This window comes from Erpetoichthys calabaricus, chromosome 5 (genome assembly GCF_900747795.2).
Source record: "Erpetoichthys calabaricus chromosome 5, fErpCal1.3, whole genome shotgun sequence".
Lineage (NCBI taxonomy): Eukaryota > Metazoa > Chordata > Cladistia > Polypteriformes > Polypteridae > Erpetoichthys > Erpetoichthys calabaricus.
Window position 1 is genome coordinate 97717595 of NC_041398.2, and position 21556 is coordinate 97739150.

Sequence of the window (21556 nt, forward strand, 5' to 3'; positions counted from 1 at the left end):
TCTATATTAAATGGCAAGGGACTTTGACCCCATTCTTTTTGTTGGTCATATTTTTCTTTCTTTCAGCCTTTCTTTTGTTGATGTTTACTTGCTGAGCTGACCGTTCTTTGTGGGCTGCCGCCATGTATTGTGTGTCTTTAATTTTCTGTGACAGTAATACTGTCTTGTACGGCTCTATTCAATAAGGGCGTGCACAAAAAGGTAAGCTTCTAAAGGGCGACCTCAATTGAGCGCGGCGAATAAAGGTGTTTGACTTTTTGTGGGCACCCTTATTGAAGGATGCCTGTGCGCACCCTTATTGAAGGATACCATCTTGTACGTCCGCTGGCTTGTACGTCCGCTGGCTTGTACGTCCGTAATATACCTTTAATTTTCTCTGGCGGTAATACAGGCGTGTGCGTCGGTAATATGCCTTTAATCTCCTCTGACAGTAATACTGGCTTGTATGTGGCTGTAATATGCATCACTGTATTGTGTACCTTTAATTTCCTCTCGCAGTAATACTGGTTTGTATTTCCGTAAAACGCCTCTAACTTTCTCTGACAGTAATATCGCGCTTCGCACCATGCCCCGCGCATGCGCACTTCATCAGAAGACACCCACACACGGACACCTGGACGCACATAGGGATTTTATATATATAAGATAAAACAAACAAAACAACATAACTGCCACCCTCCCTCTAAACACACATGAATAAGAGAGCTGCTGCTGTCAGTCACAGGCTTGTAGTTGGGAGTAAGACGTGGTCAGATATAGTCAGTTGTACAATAGGTTTACATTTAAAGGCATTAACCTTCAAACAGAGTAAGTACAGTATATGTATGTCCACAACAAAATTTCTTTAATGCATGAGGCTGTTAGAATGCACTAACCATTACCTTTGTGCACGTACCACATGCAAATAATAAAACATACAGATATTAAAGATAACATGACTAATGTATATCTGTATGGTACAAATTTATCAACAAGAAAGGACATAGGTAACTTCATAAACAAAAATGATTGGCTGAGGGTTGACTATTCTCCTATTAATTATCTGAAATCTAAACACCTATAAAGCTTAATATTTCATATTATTAATTGACACAAAACATCCACATCACTGACTGAAACTTGTGATTTTACTCTTTCAGTTAGCATCCAAATTGCAACCTTACTATCAGTAAGGATGTTGTCATACTTCAAGAAATATGTATGGGTATGTAGTTTTCCCTGTAACACCTCTCTCTGGTACATTGTCCACAGCACTTGTTCATCTACAGTGCATGAGCTCTTTCAATCTCATAGTCCACAGTACCATCATTCATTAACATTCTGACATAATACTACTACTACAATAATAATAATAATAATAATAATAATAATAATAATACATTTTATTTATATAGTGCTTTCTCATGCTGAAGGCACTACTTAAAGACCTTCAATCAATTTAGGTGTGCGTACCCCATTGAAAGCACACTAGGTGTTTTTCATTTTAATCAATATTAGTTGTTTTTTTTTTTTTCTTGCTTTTTATTTTTCTTTTTCTCAGGATTGTTTTATGCGAAACAGGCTACCTGTTTCTTTTAACTTTATTTGATTTTTGCCAAAGTTGTGTATTTTCTTTACAGGTCAAAGTGTTTGTGTTACATCTAACGCTATCTGTAAGTACTTTTGTCTTTGCTCAGGTCCACTAATTAATTTTACGTAATATGTATATATTAGACAAAAAAAATTAAACTTAAAAAAATGAACTAAACCAAGTTGTTATGAACATTTTGCACAACTTCAAATACAAGCCTGTTATTGGTGGATCAACAAGAGTTGAAATCAGACAGTAAATGTGAAGTCACCACCACCCTGGTAAGGCTTTTTTAGGTTAGCACAGGTTTTACACACTGTACAGAAACCAAATGAATTGAGAAATGTAACCAAAAAAACTGAAAGAACCAGTGGTGGAGCAAGGTCTTTTAAAAATTGGGAGGAGATGAGCTTGTTAGTGAGTCCCAGTTAAGCAACACCCAATACTACCCCTACCCCGCCATCTTAATGAACACCCAGGCAACCCACAATTTCCAAGGATTTACCATAAGATCAGTGAGAGCTGCTATGACATTAGGAGGAGTGTCTTTTTTAGAACATGCTCAGATCATTGGAATTGTTTTCTTGGCTGTACATGGGTGCTTAGGTAGCATTGTGGGCACTAGTAAATCGTGATGAGCCAATGGCATTGTTATTTACATCATTTGCTGCACATTTATTTCTCTCTCGTTATTATTGTTTTCTTCAGCACAGCTGCTTTCTTCATTGGACGATATATCTGTCTCTACCTCGTGACATTGCTCTTCTTCATGCACTTTGTCATTGCAGCTTGGACCAGGTGTAGTTGTCGGTTAACTTTAAACAAATACTTGTAGTGAGCAGAATCAAAGTTGAAGTGAACATAGCTTTTTCTTGCTGTTTTGTGAGCTCCAATGAGTCTGACGTGTGCTTACCCATTTTCTAACAGATGGGAGAATAATTTTGAAGCAATGTGATGTACTTACACAATTATCATGTGCCCTTTTAAAACTTCAAAACTGTATTCTGTTTTATCTATATTATTTATATGAGGCTTTATATTAGGATATCATATATATCATAATGTTATTAAATTTACTTCATTTATCGAGTTTATGAGTTGTCACTAGGGTTGAGGCATAGGGCAAATGCCAAAGACCCACCCCCCCAAACCCACACCCCACCCCGCTAGCTCAACCACAGGAAAGAACACAAGAAATAAATTTAGCGTAGCAATGCCCCATCTGAATGTTAAAGGAAAATTAGCCTAAATGTTCCCAGTGATATTGGCTCTGAAGAGGAAGGCAGTTCTTCCAAAATGATGAGCTCTTTAAAGGACTCTTTCCATATCTCAGTAGCATCTACAGTTCAATCAAAGTTAACATTTTCTCACCCTTCCTAAAACAAGAATACACTGGAGGACATTAAGCTAAAAAGGTTTATAAGTTCCTTTTTGAATCTGCCTTAAACTAAGTTTCATGGAAACCCAGACCTTAACATAGGCCACTCTTGGACATGCTACCTTCTTGCCCCACTAGGACTGCTCAGTAAATCTCATAGATCCACCGGTTGACATTATATGTGGGACTCTTTCCTTAATTCAACAGTCTCCATCACAATTGTTGTCCATAGGTCCTAATGTTACTGCTATGGCAGACACTGACATCCTTTTGCCAAATCTCCTTGCAGCAGTCTTTTTGTCTTTGAATTATTCCATTCAAGAAGCTGGTGAGGGGGCGGCACGGTGGCACAGTGGGTAGCAGTGCTGCCTCACAGTTAGGAGATCCGGGTTCACTTCCCGGGTCCTCCCTGCGTGGAGTGTGCATGTTGTCCCCGTGTCTGAGTGGGTTTCCTCCGGGTACTCCGGTTTCCTCCCACAGTCCAAAGACATGCAGGTTAGGTGCATTGGCGATTCTAAATTGTCCCTAGGATGTGCTTAGTGTGTGTGTATGAGTGCCCTGTGGTGGGCTGGTGCCCTACCCGGGGTTTGCTTCCTGCCTTGCGCCCTGTGTTGGCTGGGATTGGCTTCAGCAGACCCCCGTGATGCTGCAGTTAGGATATAGTGGGTTGGATAATGGATGGATGGATGGAAGCTGATGAGGTTTGCTTGTTTTCATAGAAACTCAAGCCAAACAGAGTTATACAATAGGCATTTTCAGGACACCCTGTGTTTCTTTCTGCCCGATGTTCTGTTTTTATAACCAAGGAGAAAGAACTTGACAGCACAGTATGTCTCATCGTGGCTCCGATTAAATGACATAATTAAAAAGTCAGTTAATTTCCTTTATGCTTTGCTACCACATGCAATTTAGAGCAACTTAAGTTTCAAAATGTTGATTCCTATGGACAATCCATTACTGAGTCGGGGGTGTTACCCCAGCACACTCAACATTTGTAAGAAATAAGAATGTTAATAGTTGTTTCATGCTGTTTTACGGAGGGAAGGTTTGGGGACAACCAATTTCAAAACATGAATCCTTTGTCTTAATCCCAAAGTCACACAGTTACATGTCTCCTTCTAGTCCTCCATGCTCTATTCCTGTACCCACCCACTGGAAAGCAGACACAGCCCACTGCTGAAAGGCACTAGAACACAGCACGATGGTATGACTTCATCCTGGATTAATTGTTACTGTGTCCTTTCTCTGTTGCTCGAGAAGGCATCCCCAGTTTTATCTCTCAGAATTGTCAGAACAGGACAGCAAGGCAAGCAAGGGAGCAGGTTTTGATGCTTTTTTAGTTATTTTGATTTATAATATTACTTAAAAATGAATATGCCTAAACCAGAAGCAAAGCAAATAAGTGCGACAATCACACCATGCAACCAGTCTGTTTAGCAGCTGTCAAAGACGTTGTTGACTTAACCACCAATTTGCAACAGGTGTTTAGATGGTTCTCAACACTTGCAGTGATGCTGCTGTTGCTCATGGCATAGAGATTTCTTGGCAGCTATACTCTTGCTGCTATTGTTCCTGCTGTCAGCTCATTGTCTGACCTTAATAAAGTTGGTCTAAAGTGTTTCATTCCCTCTTGTATCCTTTTAAGAAATTACTGTGAGCTATTTGTGTCCAAACTATGTGTCTGACATTTAAATCTGGGAGTTGTCACTGTTTGATTAACTTATTTGGTATTTGTGTTACTACCTGTAGGCATGCATGTGTTGTGCAAGCAGTTTTGCTTATTCAGCTAGTTCAAAGCAGTCCTTACCCTTCAACAAAACACATCAAAATTTTCACCTAGGGATGAGCAACGTGATTCGAATGAAAATGAAGTCAAAGTAAAACTTAATGCTTCACTTTGCAAAACAATTTGCCATGGACACAAGAAGAAATGTTTATTTCCTGTCTGGAAGCATTTCCACACATTAATTCATGTAGATATTTTATTGAGTTATCAGACAGATTTGTACTGGTAAGAGGATACCTGCTTTGCTATTATGATAACAGTCTTGGCAATCACAATTCTAAAGATGTATCAGAGACAGAAATGAAACTCAAAAATCCACGGTGTATGGAATGAGCAAACTGACCTCTGTGGGCATGAAGAAATGGGAAAGGGAAGGTGCAAGGCAAACAATTTTCCGTGTTGTGAGTTTTCCTGTGGAGAAAACACAATAATATGCAAGGATGGTGTGTTTTGCTGTGTCTTCGTGGGGAAAATGTTCAGCATGTCACATTTTTGAAAAATGCACTGCTGTCTTGATGTGAACGAGAGGCACAAATATAGCTTGTTTTCTTGGTTGCGGGTGATTGTCGAATCATAAAATAAAAACACAGGTAAGCAAGTTTTTAGGGAGCAATATTCATTGTTTTCTACCACGAAAACATTTATACCTCACCAAAAACACCATTTTTAGTGAGTTTCACAGTTAAGATATCAGCAACAAAATACACTTTGATGTCAGTATCATTAAACTGTATGCACATTGAAACATCCCTGTTTTAGTCATTACTATTATCACCTAGCTTACAAAGCCTAAAAATATATTAGCTAAGGAAACTTACATCCATAAAACTTATTTTATACACACCTGTTTTCTTTAATAATTGTATAAGCCTCTTGATGGCTTAAAAGAAAGATACTAACTAAAATGCATTCTTGATAATGCTGCTAAAATAATTAAATCATATTTTCCTACAGATGCATAAACACAAACTACACTGGAGTATTTAATCTCTTCATCTCAAATTCACATTGAAGTGGTTCTTTAGGATTCCAGCAATTGTAAATAAGCCAATCTACAAGTATCCTAACATCGACCATGGTCTATCTCCAAAGCAGGGGAGCATCCATATATCCATCCATCCATTTTCCAACCCGCTGAATCCGAACACAGGGTCACGGGGGTCTGCTGGAGCCAATCCCAGCCAACACAGGGCACAATGCAGGGAACCAATCCTGGGCAGGGTGCCAACCCACCGCAGGACACACACAAACACACCCACACACCAAGCACACACTAGGGCCAATTTAGAATCGCCAATCCACGTAACCTGCATGTCTTTGGACTGTGGGAGGAAACCGGAGCGCCCGGAGGAAACCCACGCAGACACGGGGAGAACATGCAAACTCCACGCAGGGAGGACCCGGGAAGCGAACCCAAGTCCCCAGGTCTCCCAACTGCGAGGCAGCAGCGCTACCCACTGCGCCACCGTGCCGCCCAGCAGGGGAGCAACAAGTCCAAATTCAGAAGCCTATTTCATGCAGCAATGTAGCTGGTACTGCTCAGCTTCCACCACAAGCCTATACTTCTACCAGCGAAGTGACAATACATGTGCCAGTAGTAAGTTTCCTCTGCCAAGGTCTAGTCAGTGTGCCAAGGAAACATATTTAGTGCCAAAAACTATGCACTATGTGAACCATGATTTATGTCCAATCTGTTAAGTTTGATGTCTTTTCACCCTAAATTGCAGCTTTTTATTTCTCAAAGAATTTCCAATAAACACTTAAAAATGTTTTTAAATCTTTTAAGGGTTGCTAAGGAAGTATCAGTTTCTGCATATTCAATATGGCGTAATAATATACAAACATGAAATTTATAATGAATGTTATAATATTTCTAAGATAGTTTTATAGGTGAGGGCTAAAAGAAAGTAAAATTCTGTGAAATAATTGTATTCCACACTGGGAAAAGAGCTCCCACAACCTATAATGACAATGGAGGTGGTAGCTGGAGTCCAGCTGTTCCCAACTGTATCCCTATTTATACTACAGAAATGTACTGCTGATAGGACAGCATGTTTAAGTTATCTAATACTAAACCTTAGCTTTTTTCTCATGTTGGGCAAAGCAAGGACAACAAAGCCTGATGCTGTAAGTCAGTACTGCACAGAGGAATTCACAGTATTTCTGTACCATTGAGTGTTCTGAATGGTCAGGGGTGACATTCCTGTAGGAATTACATATCAGCTTTATTCCTGCATGGAAGTCTTCTGACTCTTTCTGCATGGATGGTCATAGACACATAACCCTAAACCACTTAAAAATAGGAGCAACAAATAATGATACAGTTGCATTGAGATTTAGGATGAATGTTTTGAGGAGCACTGCCAAATTAATGGCAGAAAATATTAACACCTCAGATCATGGGCAAAGTAGATGGGACTTAGCTAAACAAGATAATGAGCTGATTAGTATGTAACCCCAGATGCCAGCTGAATTGATGGTGGGGTGAGTGATAATTATCTGAAGGGTTTAAAAGTCAGCTGAGTGTAGTGTGGGGAGGCAGAAAATGAGGAAGATGAGTGAGTGCTCGAATGAAGAAAGAGAGAGCAGGAAGAGAGAGGTGTCAGAAAACTGTGGAGAGACAGAGTGCATCGAGGAGACTTTGGGTGGTTTGTGGCCAGAGCTGTTGAGTACTAAAAAGGAACAGTAAGGGCTCAGGGAAGGACAGGACAGGAAAGATGTTGTAGGCAATGGAATTCAGGTGGAGCTGGGGCGAAACTGGAGGAGCCGGACTATGTGTAGGCTCGGCACAATGTTTACGTATGCAAGTTGTTGGGGTAACTGTCCTGTGTGATAGTTGTCGCTTCCCAGGATGGACAATATTATTTCCTTACTTTTTGTTGCAAACCTCTGTTTTAACTGTTTGTGTTTTTAAAGGGTATTTATTTAAGGATTTTTAAAAATATTCTATTTATTCCTGCACTATTTATCTGCTCAACAACTGTGATTATAATAAATATGTCCTCTGCACTTTTTGGTACTTTAAAACTCCTGTTGTCACCTCACTTGCTACTGGTTCATCTTTGGTCTATACAAGATGCCCCAAAAAGTGGATTATGCCATTGATTTCTGGCATGGTGCATCACAAGAATATATACAGTATTTTGGTGAGAATTGAGATGTCACTAATGATGAGTGAAAAAGCAAGTTTTAATTTACATACATTTTGCAGGCAATTTCAAAATTATGAAACAAAAAACTTATTTAGAGTTTTAAAAGTTTTTTATTTTTTGTGGTGGACGACAAAAAATGTTGCTTCCAAAAGCCTCATTCACACTCCTGTGTTTACCCACATTTCTTTCTTTCAGCTACATGCAGATGCTAGGTTTGTGCTCTGACATGAACTGTCAACTGTGGGACCTTATATAGAAAGGTGTGTGCCTTTCCAAATCATGTCCAATCAACTGAATTTACCACAGGTGGACTCCAAGTAAGCTGCAGAAACATCTCAAGGATGATCAGGGGAAACAGGATGCACCTGAGCTCAATTTTGAACTTCATGGCAAAGGCTGTGAATACTTATGTACATGTGCTTTCTCAGTTTTTTTATTTTTAATAAATTTGCAAAAACCTCAAGTAAACTTTTTTCATGTTGTCATTATGGGGTGTTGTGTGTAGAATTCTGAGGAAACAAATGAATTTAATCCATTTTGGAATAAGGCTGTAACATAACAAAATGTGGAGAAAGTGATGCGCTGTGAATACTTTCCGGATGCACTGTATGTGCCACACTGGTAAAATCAATTCTGTTTATACCTCTTATTTACATTGCTTGGAGAAGCATAATACATTTTATAAAAATGTGGCATGTTGCATGTGTTCCATATGAAGACACACTAAAACACATCATGCTCATTGTCGTGTTTTTTTCCAAAGGAAAATTCACTACACGGAAAGTTGCTGTTACCAAATCCCTCTCCTCCAACATTACCTTGCATCCACCTTGTGCTAAATGAGGATATGCACTGTAGAGATCTTTATTTAAATACTAAGTGACAGGCAGACGTGTGCAGAATTATCCATCCATCCATTTTCTAACCCGCTGAATCCGAACACAGGGTCACGGGGGTCTGCTGGAGCCAATCCCAGCCAACACAGGGCACAAGGCAGGAAACAATCCTGGGCAGGGTGCCAACCCACCGCAGGACACACACAAACACACCCACACACCAAGCACACACTAAGGCCAATTTAGAATCGCCAATCCACCTAACCTGCATGTTTTTGGTCTGTGGGAGGAAACCGGAGCGCCCGGAGGAAACCCACGCAGACACGGGGAGAACATGCAAACTCCACGCAGGGAGGACCCGGGAAGCGAACCTGGGTCTCCTAACTGCGAGGCAGCAGCGCTACCACTGCGCCACCGTGCCGCCCTGTGCAGAATTAACACATGAATAATGCTTTCAAACAAGAAATAAACACTGAGTTTCTCTGTGAATTCAGTTTTGCATGAATCATTTCACACATCACTTATTGTTATTAAGTAATTAATTTGCTTCCTCCACCTTCTGCATTATTTGTTATTATTAATCCATTTTTTATTCTGCTCAGATTAAAATAATGATGAGTAAAGAAAGGAACTAATAAACACTATTAATATAACAGAACATCCATAAAAGGAAGAAGTCCTCAATAGTGCATAGTGGAAGGATGAAAAGAGATGCCACCCATAGAGCCAAATTGATCTTTGAGTGAATTCATGTGTTGAGGATGTTTTAAGTCTCGGAGGGTCACTGTGTCAGCAGGGTTTTGCTGCAGTTCTATTTCAAGTATATGATGGATTTATGCAGGTTGGACCAGGGGCTTACAGTAAGTGATGTTTGTATTTTTTGTATTTTAGAGAGATAGACTTACAAATATGCAACTAACCATTTGTGTAAATGATTCATTTTACTGCCTATGGTTCACTACAGAGTGTCAATTCACATTTTTTTTATTTTGTATTAGTAAAGAGGACCACACATGTCTACCACTATCACTGCACTACTTTGATGTTGCACTGTGTGATTCCTGACTTTTGCTATTATATAAAATATCAGCATAGATTTTTATTGTTTCTGAGATCTCACTACTGCAGTTACTCATTTTAGTCAGATTGCTCACTGTATTTCCTATAAGCATTTGGCACTTCTAATGAGTACTCTAATGAGGACATAAAGTTGGGAATGAAAAATCTTTGTTAATTTATTTATCATTTACTGCTATGTTGTCATAAGGAAAAATCAGTAAAACTGGAGTCATAAGTGGTTGGATTCACAGAAGAATCCTTATATCTATGTATGGCTAATGGGTCCGTCATTATCCAACCCGTTATATCCCTAACACAGGGTCACGGGAGCCAATCCCAGCCAACACAGAGCACAACGCAGGGTAGGGCACCAGTACACCACAGGGCACACGCGCACACCAGGGACAATTTAGGATCGCCAATGAACCTAACCTGCATGTCTTTGGGAGGAAATCGGAGCAAACCGACACAGACACAGGGAGAACATGCAGGAAGTGAACCCAGGTCTCCTTACTGCAAGGCAGCAGTGCTACCATTGTGCCACCATGCTGCCCACTGGCTAATGGGTGACACTTTAAATTTTACAAATTTTAATTTTGCACTTATATTTCCATGCACAATATAGCATGTATCAATGCAACATCCAAAAATGAGTGCTGTGACTTTGTAGATAGTGTCAGACACACGAGTATGTGGAGAATTTTACAGGTTTGTACTGGGTGAATACAGGAAAGGAACTGAGTGTAGAACTGCCACTAACTGTGTTTCTGTCTGTCTCCTTAGGATAGAGGAGGAAAAACCCCAGAAGATTAATGATGTCACTTCCTTCATTCATAAAGCCAAGTCCCTTCCAGTCATAACCTCATATAAATGAAACCCTCGTTGGAAGTTAGAATTCATCTACGGGCCAGCTGCTGAGTGCAACAGAGCTCTGAACCTCTTAAGCTTTTTCCTATACATGGCGTTATGCCAGTCTTTTGTTTAGCACGAATATGCATCATTTTCCTCGTCCCTCAAACACCAAAATTAAATGGGGCATTCTGCAGGATCCCAACACTCATTTCTTTGTTCTGCTTTTCACTTTACAAAAGTAATAAACACGCACCAGAAACTCCAATTTGGGCAACTCATATACACAATACAGATTTTAAGGCTGATGTAGATGTGTGTGTTTATAACTATTTATATACTGCATACATATTTATATACTGCATTCATTGGTTATATAATGAATACATGTTGTGCTACATTTTGGCATGCACGCATGTCTGACAGTTGATGTATATTTATTGTCACCAGTTTTTATACATGCACAAGCATGCAGTATGCTACTTGGTTTAGTGCAACCTTGAGAGCAAAAGCTAAAGTTCTTGATATGCAAAAGCAAGGAAAAGTAATTCCTGATGAAGACAGAGTGTGTACTCAAACTATTGTACATAAGGAGGCATTTTCTTTTTAATTATGTAATTTAATTCAATAAGGAGTCATGTAAGTATACAAGAACATTATGTTCATCAAGCATTTAAGAATACAAGTTACATAGAAGCATGTAAACTTATATGTTACTTATCAATTTTCTCATCTTTATTTTGCACTTACAGCTGTAAGAACTGAGCACCCATTCAACAGAGATGGCAGGATGTCCTGTTACAGCTAGTTACTTAATATCTTTGGATGATATATTTATAGTCAATCAACACCAATAGTCTATTGAACACAATGTGAAACTCTGGAAAGTCTGCATTTCAGTTTTACCAAATAACTGTCGGCTAATGTATAAAGGAAAATAAAAAACACAATCAGACTTACACATACTGAGAAAAAAAAATATTAAATCATAACAAGTGTGAAAAGAGCCAATGAGAAATGACAGCAAAAATAAAAGAAACCAAGCCACTGTCTACCAACTGTTTTTTTCCAGCTAAACATTAGAGCTATTTTTTTTTTAACATCACTATTCAAAACAACTCTCTATGTTACCAACTGCTGTCACTTAAGTTAACTCATTTGACCCAGGGCCGTAACTATGACATTAATACCACCCACTTGCAACCACACAAAGTTAATGAGGACCTAATGCATAGTTTGGGCCACATACAGAATGTTAAGGAAATCGTTAAATCTTTGAAGTGATAGCAGATGGAGCTATCTGGTTGTTTTATCAGTGTGAGGGACCTCATGCCTGAATTGCATGCTTTCCATACGTTAGGAGAAAAGTGAAAGTCTAAATATGTTTTGAAGTACAATATAATTATAAGCACAAAATAGTGTTGCTATAATGAGAAAGGGAGAAAGCAAAGGTAACAAAAAAGTGACAGACTGATGTTATTTAGGTTACTGTGCTGTAACATCACTCACATATAAAGTTGAATTGTACTGTAAGTTGGTGAACTACTGGTGGTATTGGTAATAATTTAGACAAAATTCTTCTTATTAGCACAGTATTTTAATCAACAGAAATCTGACTTGCCTAGCTAAAATTTCTATCCAGATATTTACTGAAGCTACTTCATTCAAGTCATGGAGTCACAGGGAGCTGGAACGTAATCCAACAACATTGCAGGTGAAAGCATAATTTTGTACTCATTTGTTTAAATGGAGCCAACTTAGAGTTACCAATGAACATAAACTGTATTTCATTGAAATGTGGAAGAACAACTGATAAAAAAACAAATCAAGATGATGTGCAAACTTCACATAATATAAACATGCAGGTTAACGTAGGCAACTCTTGCAACTCTTCTTGTTATAATTTATTTTAAAAATTGAAAATAAATTTAGGCTAAGTCTTAGAGCAGGAAATGTAATTGATCATATGCCTTATAATTTTAATTAAATTAATACAGGCAACCACTCTTATTTGAAACATACTACAAAATACGTATAGTTTTAAATGTTACATGAATATGTTAAGCACTCTTGCATGGACATTAACCATTAACACTTATATTGAGGTTGTAGGTTGACATTTCTAATAGCAGTCCAATAAATTAATTTAGATATCCATCTTTTTAGACAAAACAGGGTTACAGGAGCTCATCCTAGCAGACTCGAACCCAAAGTAGGGTACAACCCTGAACAGAATGCTAGTGTCTCATACTGTCAGCCTAAGTGAGAAACTGACTCAAGTGGAAATTGGGTTGCCATAAATTTTCTCCTATGAATATACACATTTATCTAAAAATCTCTACCAGCATCCAACTGTGGCCACATTCCTCTGCAAGGACTCTCAGTACAGGGACTCTTGTGCCCAGTTGATCAAATAAATGACTCAAACAAATGAATATTATTAGATGCACAGAACCAGAACAACGAAGATCCTTTGCTGTCATGTTTACAACACTGGGCTTGCTCAAGCAATAACATGATTATACTGTATATGTTTTAAGGTATCAATTGAACCCAAGGTCTTACAAAATTGGAAATAGGATATAAACTGCATTTATGTGAGCACATTCATTAGAAGTAAGAGCAATGATTCACTGGTAGTGAGATAATGAAGATAGAAGAGAAAAATGAGAAGGTGAAAAAGACATTTCTTGAATAAGCGTGTCAGTGTGCAAGTGTATCAGCCAGAGCCTCTACTGTATATTATATCAGCAGGGTAAAGTTTTCCTATGTGTGTGTGTTTTCTTTTCCCTCTCTTCTATATATGTATAAAGTAAACATTTCTGTGATCCTTTGCATTTTGCATTGGAAGTCTTACACTCATTTATGCATCTGGCCATCTAAGTTCACTACTGTTATTTGCTTTGACAGTAAATGTCATTTTGTTTTTAATTTTATATTCTATGGTATACTGAAGCTGTAACTCACTTTACATCTTCTACTGTACTCAAAAATTTTTATTGAATGCTTTGCTAGACAGATACAGTATTTTATATATCAAAGCCAGAGTACAGAGCTGAGCAGAAGCTTGCGGGGGTCACAGGTCACAGCCTGACAACATCACCCTCCTAGTAGCACTAATTAGTGACAGGCTAGCAAAGTTTATACAGTGAATCAAAGACACCTAATGCTATTAAAAGGTTAGGTCACTTGGCTTTTGAACTGAAAGCAGGATTTACCACTTCACAAGAAAAGAGTGCTATTGTGTCAGTAGGTTTTTAACTCCATTCATATTATCAAAATGTAAATACCAAAATTGCTTAATTAATTAAAAACAACACATCTGCAGTCTGAGGCATATTTTTCAAGGCATCCATCATTAGGCACCATCAAGCTGTTTAAATGACAGACTACACTAAGATGACAAAATGTATTAACTGCTGTATATATAGTATGTGTTACATCTTGAGTTAATGCTATTACAGAGTTGAAGTGTACTGAATGATGAAGCTTATAGTATTTATGTATGATGTCTCAGGAAAAGGGTGTTTTACTGATGTAAAAAAATAACTAATTATAAAAAATATATATATTTTAATGTTGAAGTGAAAAAAATGATGATACTGCACTACAAGGAGCTATGCGTGAATGCGTTCTCTCTTTTTAAAATTCATCATGCTTTACATGATCCGGGCATTGTATACATATTTTTAAGTAAAAGATGATCCACTAAACGTTTGTACACACAACATCTGAAATCAATTCCATCATTGAATGAAAGGCATCAAATAATATCTGGGTTCAAAAATGCCTTACACATATTGGGTATTTCTAAATTATAACAGAAAATTTCAAAAACCCTCTTAATCCAGTTCAAGGTCACAGGGAGTTGGAGTCTATTCCATCAATACCGAGCACAAGGCTGGAACGAGTTCTGGAAAGGGCACCAAACCATTACAGGGCCCACACACCCACAGGATGGAATTTGGAATCTGCAAATAATCTAGCCGGCACCTCTTAAGAATGAAGGAGGACACAAGGACAGCACACAAACTCCACACCTACACCACCAAGGCCTGGGATTTTAGCCGAGGGTTCTGGATGTGTGCGGTGGCAAGACCACCCACTTCACCAACATGCCTCCTCTTTGTGAAACATTAAATGGATCAGTTATTTTTGCAGAAGTATATAAGATTGTGTCTATTTTTTTAACAGCATATTACTCATTTAAAACATATTCTTCACGAAGGTGAACATTGTTTCTGTTCAGAGTACATCAGCAGTTCCCAGAGGGCACAAACGTATCAGTGCTATGCATATCGACTTTGCCAAACACAATGCTCAATTGCCATCTAGTGGTAATGCAAAAAAATATCTTGAGATTGGTAACAAGAAGTGAAGCAAAATAACACCTTCACTTCTCATTGCATCCATATTGGCTAACAGGGCACATCACCCTACTACTTACGATTTGAAAAATATTTAATGGATTTTTTTTACTGCCATAGAAATGTGAAAGGACATGTACATTGTATTATTGTTATTTATCTGCTACATAACATTGAATATTAGAAGATTTTTTGAGAAGTTTTGCATCTTTATTGAATAAATATTAACTAGTTTGGGAGATACTGTTACTAGGAAAAGTGTTAAAACAACAGGAACTCATCCATAAGAACATTTTCGGTCATTATCAATACATTTGTATTTTATTTTCACTTTTCATGATCTTTGACTTGAGAAGTATTTTAAAATTATATGTTGCATGAAGATAATCCACCAAGAACATCAAACTTTACAACAGTAATATTAGTATCACCTTTTAAAATTATTAATTATAACAGGTCTTATCTACATGCATTTCTATACATATACCTTTGTAAAGTAATGTGTTTTTTTTACATTCTGCAAAGTAATAAAAGCAATAAATTGGGTTATTAAGTATTTCATGTTAAAATAAAATTTAAAGAAAGTTGAGTTTGCACACATCAAACAAATACATAAAATAAATTCTTTATCAGCATTTTACAGTACCCTTTATTGATTACAGTTTTCACACCATGATGATAACAACAGAGCTGTAAAAGACATTGTCAGATATGCTGGGTTATGATGGCATTATGACATCACCACGTTCAGATTATTTCTAAAATCTCATATGAATTACCAGTAACACTAGTGCCGTTAGATGACTATGAATCTGCATTATTATGTCCAAGGCACAGATGAAAGTTAACCTCACATCTACAAAAGACATTGCTTATCCCTGTGAGGCTCAGCAGGGCTTCATCCCAGTGAATGACCTCTGTACCCTTTGCTAAAATTCCTACTAAAAACCTTCTCTTTATCTGCCCCAACATGAATACTGAAGGCACTTTCAAGATAAGTCTACAGAGCAGATCCCACTGGAATCTAATCCACTCAAAAGCAGAAACATGCCATGAATTTGAAGTGTTCAGGCAACACCTGCTGATGACAAAAACAATGCAGGTGACTGAGTTAATCAGCCATTTCTGTGTGATCTCTGTCAAATTTTACCTATCTTTGACTCACTTTTTGTAATATAGAAATCTATTTGAATTGGAAATGCTGATTACTTGGCTTTTTTGTCGTTTTTTTGTTGAAGTACTTAACAGTACTTAATACAAGGAAAATAGTAATGCATGGTACATCATTGGGGAAAAAAAGTATGTATTTTGGTAAATAGAGCATTGGACTTTGAATGACTGTGGGTCCTGCCTTGCATTGATTGCTGCTAGGATAATCTCCAGATCCCAAAAACATGATATCAGGATTAATAAACTCAGTAAGTTAACGAATGAATATATCTCCAATTACACTTTTCTAACTGCAATAATGGAAGTAGCCTGCATGCAGAAATTATGCAACATTGCCCTCTAGTGGTAAAACAGAAGAATGCATCACTGATTAATTTAGGCAGGAAAATGTTACGTTTTTAATGACAAACTAGTAACTGAGCTCGTATTCAGTCATGCTATACATTCCCTGTGCATGATTATCAAAAAGTTATTCATAACATGTTTTTTTAGAATAAGTTACTGCACAATTAAATACTTTTGGATGACTGAACATTGTAAGATCCAATCTTACAAATTACAACTTAGGGAAAATATTATAACACTTAACATAAGACTTACTCATTCATTTATTTTTTTACATTCTGACAATTTCAAAACATTGTGTTTTGAGGCCAAAGCCAAATCTGGTTGCACCTGATGGAAAGAAGGAACCAACATTAGGCTGGATGTCATCTCAATGCAGGCGGCCTTATACAGTGGCTAAGACACTGGACTTTAAAACAACATGATTATCAGTTCAGATCCCAACTTTAATTTATTGTATTGACCTTGAGCAAGTCACTTAATCTGACTGTGCTCTAACTGAAAAAAAAATCTGTAAATAATTTTAATCAATACCGAACTTGTAAGTCATCTTTGGAAAAGTGTATCAATGAAATATATTAAATAATCTCATCAGACCTGCCACTACTGCAAATAATCTTGGTGTAATTTTTGATTCCTCCCTTTCTTATTCCGCCCACATAAATCACATTAAGAAACTTTCTTACTTTGACCTCCATAACATATCCCATGTTCGCTCCTTCCTCTCCTTATCTAACTCTGAGAAACTTGTCCATGCTTTTATCATATCCCACATCGACTATTGTAACTCGCTGCTGGCAGGTGCCCCTTCTAATCTTATATCACAGCTCCAGCTTATTCAAAACTCAGCTGCAAGAGTCCTTACTCGAACCAGCAGCAGCGAGCACATCACACCCATCCTGCTTCGCCTTCACTGGCTCCCTGTGTCTTACATAATTTGAATATAAAATTCTACTAATAACCTACAAGGCCTTAAATGACCTTGCGCCAAACTACATCAGTGACCTTCTCCATCACTATGTGCCTGTCCGCCCACTAAGGTTCTCTGATTTTGGCTATCTTGTTGTACCTCACACTAATCTACACTCCATGGGTGACAAAGCCTTCAGCTGTATAGCGCCCAGACTCTGGAATGACCTTCCGAAATTAATTAGATCAGCTGACTCCATGAATTCTTTTTAAAAACAACTCAAATATCATCTGTTCAGGAAGGCTTTTAGCTCTACTTGACTTTATTACCCTTCTTTCAATTTACTTCTATGTCAAGATGCTCATGTAACCTGTGTGTGTGTGTGTGTGTGCGAGACCATCAATTATGTTGTCTGTTAGGCTTTTCTCTGAATTTACTACCTTACTCTTCTTTATTTATTTATCTGGTTTAGTACAATGCTATATACTGTATACAGTGCCTTGAGCATGGGAAAGGAGCTATATAAATAACATATATTATTATTATTATTAATAATAATAATAGCATCATAGAATCATTCATCAATTTAACCTACAAAGGTATCTGGCCGGTTCCTGGGTCAGGAGCCTGCTGAACCACAATGCCATCCCATTTAAATTATATTTTTCGAGTTCAAGTTTACTGTTGTATGTACAATGAAATTCTTTTTTTTGCTGTATGCCATAATACAGTGCCCCTATTAGAGACAGACAGACAGACAGACAGACAGACAGACAGACAGATAGATAGATAGATAGATAGATAGATAGATAGATAGATAGATAGATAGATAGATAGATAGATATCCATCCATCCATCCATTTTCCAACCCGCTGAATCCGAACACAGGGTCACGGGGGTCTGCTGGAGCCAATCCCAGCCAACACAGGGCACAAGGCAGGAAACAATCCTGGGCAGGGTGCCAACCCACCGCAGAGATAGATAGATAGATAGATAGATAGATAGATAGATAGATAGATAGATAGATAGATAGATAGATAGATAGATAGATCACTTACTAACCCAGAATTACAATGTAAAAAGCAGGATTTTAGATATTTTTGCATATGTATTAAAAATATTACATTGATACAAGTATTCAGACCCTTTGCTATGAGACTTTCCCATTCTGTTGATCATCATTGAGATGTTTCTACATCTTGTTTGGACTTCAACTGTGGTCAATTCAATTGACTGGGCATGACTAGAAAAAGCACACACATGTCTATATAAGGTCACACACTCGCCACTTGTGCATCATACTAAAAAAACAAACGATGAGTTTGAAGGAATTGTTTGTAGAGCTTATAGACAGCACAGTCCTGGAGAAGGCTACATAATCAATTCTGCATATTTGCAGGTTCCCAAGAGCCTAGTGGCCTCCATAATTCTTAAATGGAAGGAGTTTGGAACAACCACTAGGGCAAACTGAGCAATTCAGAGAGAAGAGCCTCAGTAAAAGAGATGACCAAGAACCCAATGATCACTCCAGCTGAGCTTCAGAGAACCTGTGTGGAGATGGAAGAAACTTCCAGCTGGACAATCTTCTCTGCAATACTACACAGATCTGGCCTTCATGGCATAGTGTCCATAGGCAAGAAGGCATCTAAAGGGCTCTCAGACTGTGCAAAACCAGGATTGAACTGCTTGGCCTCAATTCTAAGCATCATATATGGAAAAAGCCCGGCACCAGCCTGTAGTCATTAAGACAGTCCACTTTTGTTTTCCTAAGCTCAAGAATAATGATCCTTTAGCAACAGGCAAGGGCCATGGGTTCTTCAGTTAAATATTAAGGATGTTGCTGAAGACATTAGCTAGTTGGTTTTCAAAATATGCCCTGGTATTCCATCTAAAACAGATGACTTACGGACATTAACTTGTTTACAAATTCTACTTGTACCATGCACAGAAATGGATAAAGGTGAGTCATGTAGTGCTGCAGGTAATAAAATGGGAAGCTGCTAGCTATTGCGCACAAAGGAGGCATAGAAGGCATTACGTTTATCAGAGAGAAATTGCGGATGAGATTGGATCAGATTTAACATTGTAATCTGTAAGAATCTTTAACCCCTTCCAAAGGTTGTGTGGAGTATTACTCCTGCTATGCTTTTTCACCAGTTTATCAGCCAACTAAAATGTAGCTACTTTCATTTTTTTTCTGATCTCATATCTTGTATGTTTCCATATATCAGTCCTCACTGTTGAGTGCCTTCAGTAAATTCCTGTTGTGTTCATGGTTTCTTAACAGAAAATATGCATATTGTTTTCACAGATACACAGTAGTACACAAATGTTTTGATGAATCTCACTACAATACTTACAATACTCTATCTCTTAATGTCGACAAGACAAAAGAGATAATCGTGGACTTCAGAAAATCATGTCCTGCCCACATCCCACTCAGCATCAACGGTTTAGATGTGGAGACTGTTAGAAGTACCAAGTTCTTCGGTGTGCACATAACTGAGGAAATTACGTGGACACATAACACCTCATCACTAAACACAAAAGCCCAGCAGAGACTACACTTCCTGAGGCGACTAAAGCAAGCAAGTCTTCCCCCTTCCATCCTCACCATGTTCTACAGAGGCACCATTGAGAGTGTTCTGACCAGCTGTATCACTGTCTGGTATGGCAACTGCAACATATCCGACCGCAAAGGATAGTGAAGACAGCAGAGAACATTATTGGGGTGCCTCTCCCTTCACTACAGGACATATTTTACAAACGCAGTGTACGCAAGGCCTGCAGCATTGTGCAGGACCCCTTACACCCCTCACATGGACTTTTCACACTTCTGCCATCCATGAGAAGATACTGCAGCATCAAAGCCAGATCTGCCAGGCTGCAGGAGAGTTTTTACCCCCAAGCTGTTAAGGAGTCTAACACCAGGCTGCCCCCTGGGACCTTCCACACGGCCTCAACCACCTCTAAAAACAGAACTTTTATACATGTGAGCCACTGTCCTGCAAAGACGAGTGTGCATGTAGAGAAGAACTGAAAATCTCATACTGACCTTTAGGTATTTTGACACTCTTGTTATCCTTCTGCTGTGAAACATTCTGACCTGTCATTGTTTACACATGTCTTAAACAACTATTATCATACACTGATAATTTCTGTATTATCTATACCTATTATTTATTTATTATATTACATATCTTACACATCAATATTGCTGCTACTTCTTTGTCTTGTCTTTGCACAATGTCTTGTCTTGTTTGTGTTTTAATTTTAATTTAAATTTTAATTCTATTTTTAAATTATTATTTGCACGTCATGTTGTTACACTGTGGACCCTGAGCTTCGCAATTTTGTCTATCTGTATACTTGTATATGGTTGAGATGACAATAAAGTTCACTTTGATTTTGACTACTTGCATATTTCATGTGAAGTTTCTAAACATTTTCCAGTTTACAGAGTAAAAACAATCATGCCATTTTCCCCGTTGTCTCTTTCGTGCAGCACTATGCTAATTTTCTTAACGCTTCTTCTTGTTTATGTTTCTCCTCGGAGCAGGACTACTGACAAGTGATCAGACCAAGGAGGGGGTGCAGTAGTGGATGTAGAAGTGACCCAGACTATTAGTGCCCACCATGTGGCAAGTGACATGCTGAAGACATTTAGAGCAAAGTTTGATCCATAAGTTTTCTTTGTTGACATGCCCAACAGAAATCAATAATCCTTCAGGATGTCAACATTCACATTCCATAATGCTGTTATAGAGTTTGTTCAGTGGATTGTTGGTGTTGGCTTGGAAGGAATGTAAATAAAAAAAAACACTTGAAAACTCACTTGGAAGATAAAAAGGATGACATTTGATCCCTAAATACTCCAGAACAGATGAACAGCTTTTAGAGATGATTTTAAAATTGTGCACCACATGTTGTTCACCAAAAAAACGCATGCCATCTCTTCTTTATCCTGACAATTCAATTCAATCTGTGTGAAAGACAGAGAAATACTAAACCACACACTGTGTTGTTCAGTTGTAAGATTCCAGAAAACAAGAATACAGGACATATAATCATTATCATGCCTAGTCTATGGGCTAGCACCCTGCCCAGGGTTTGTTCCCTGCCTTGAGCACTGTG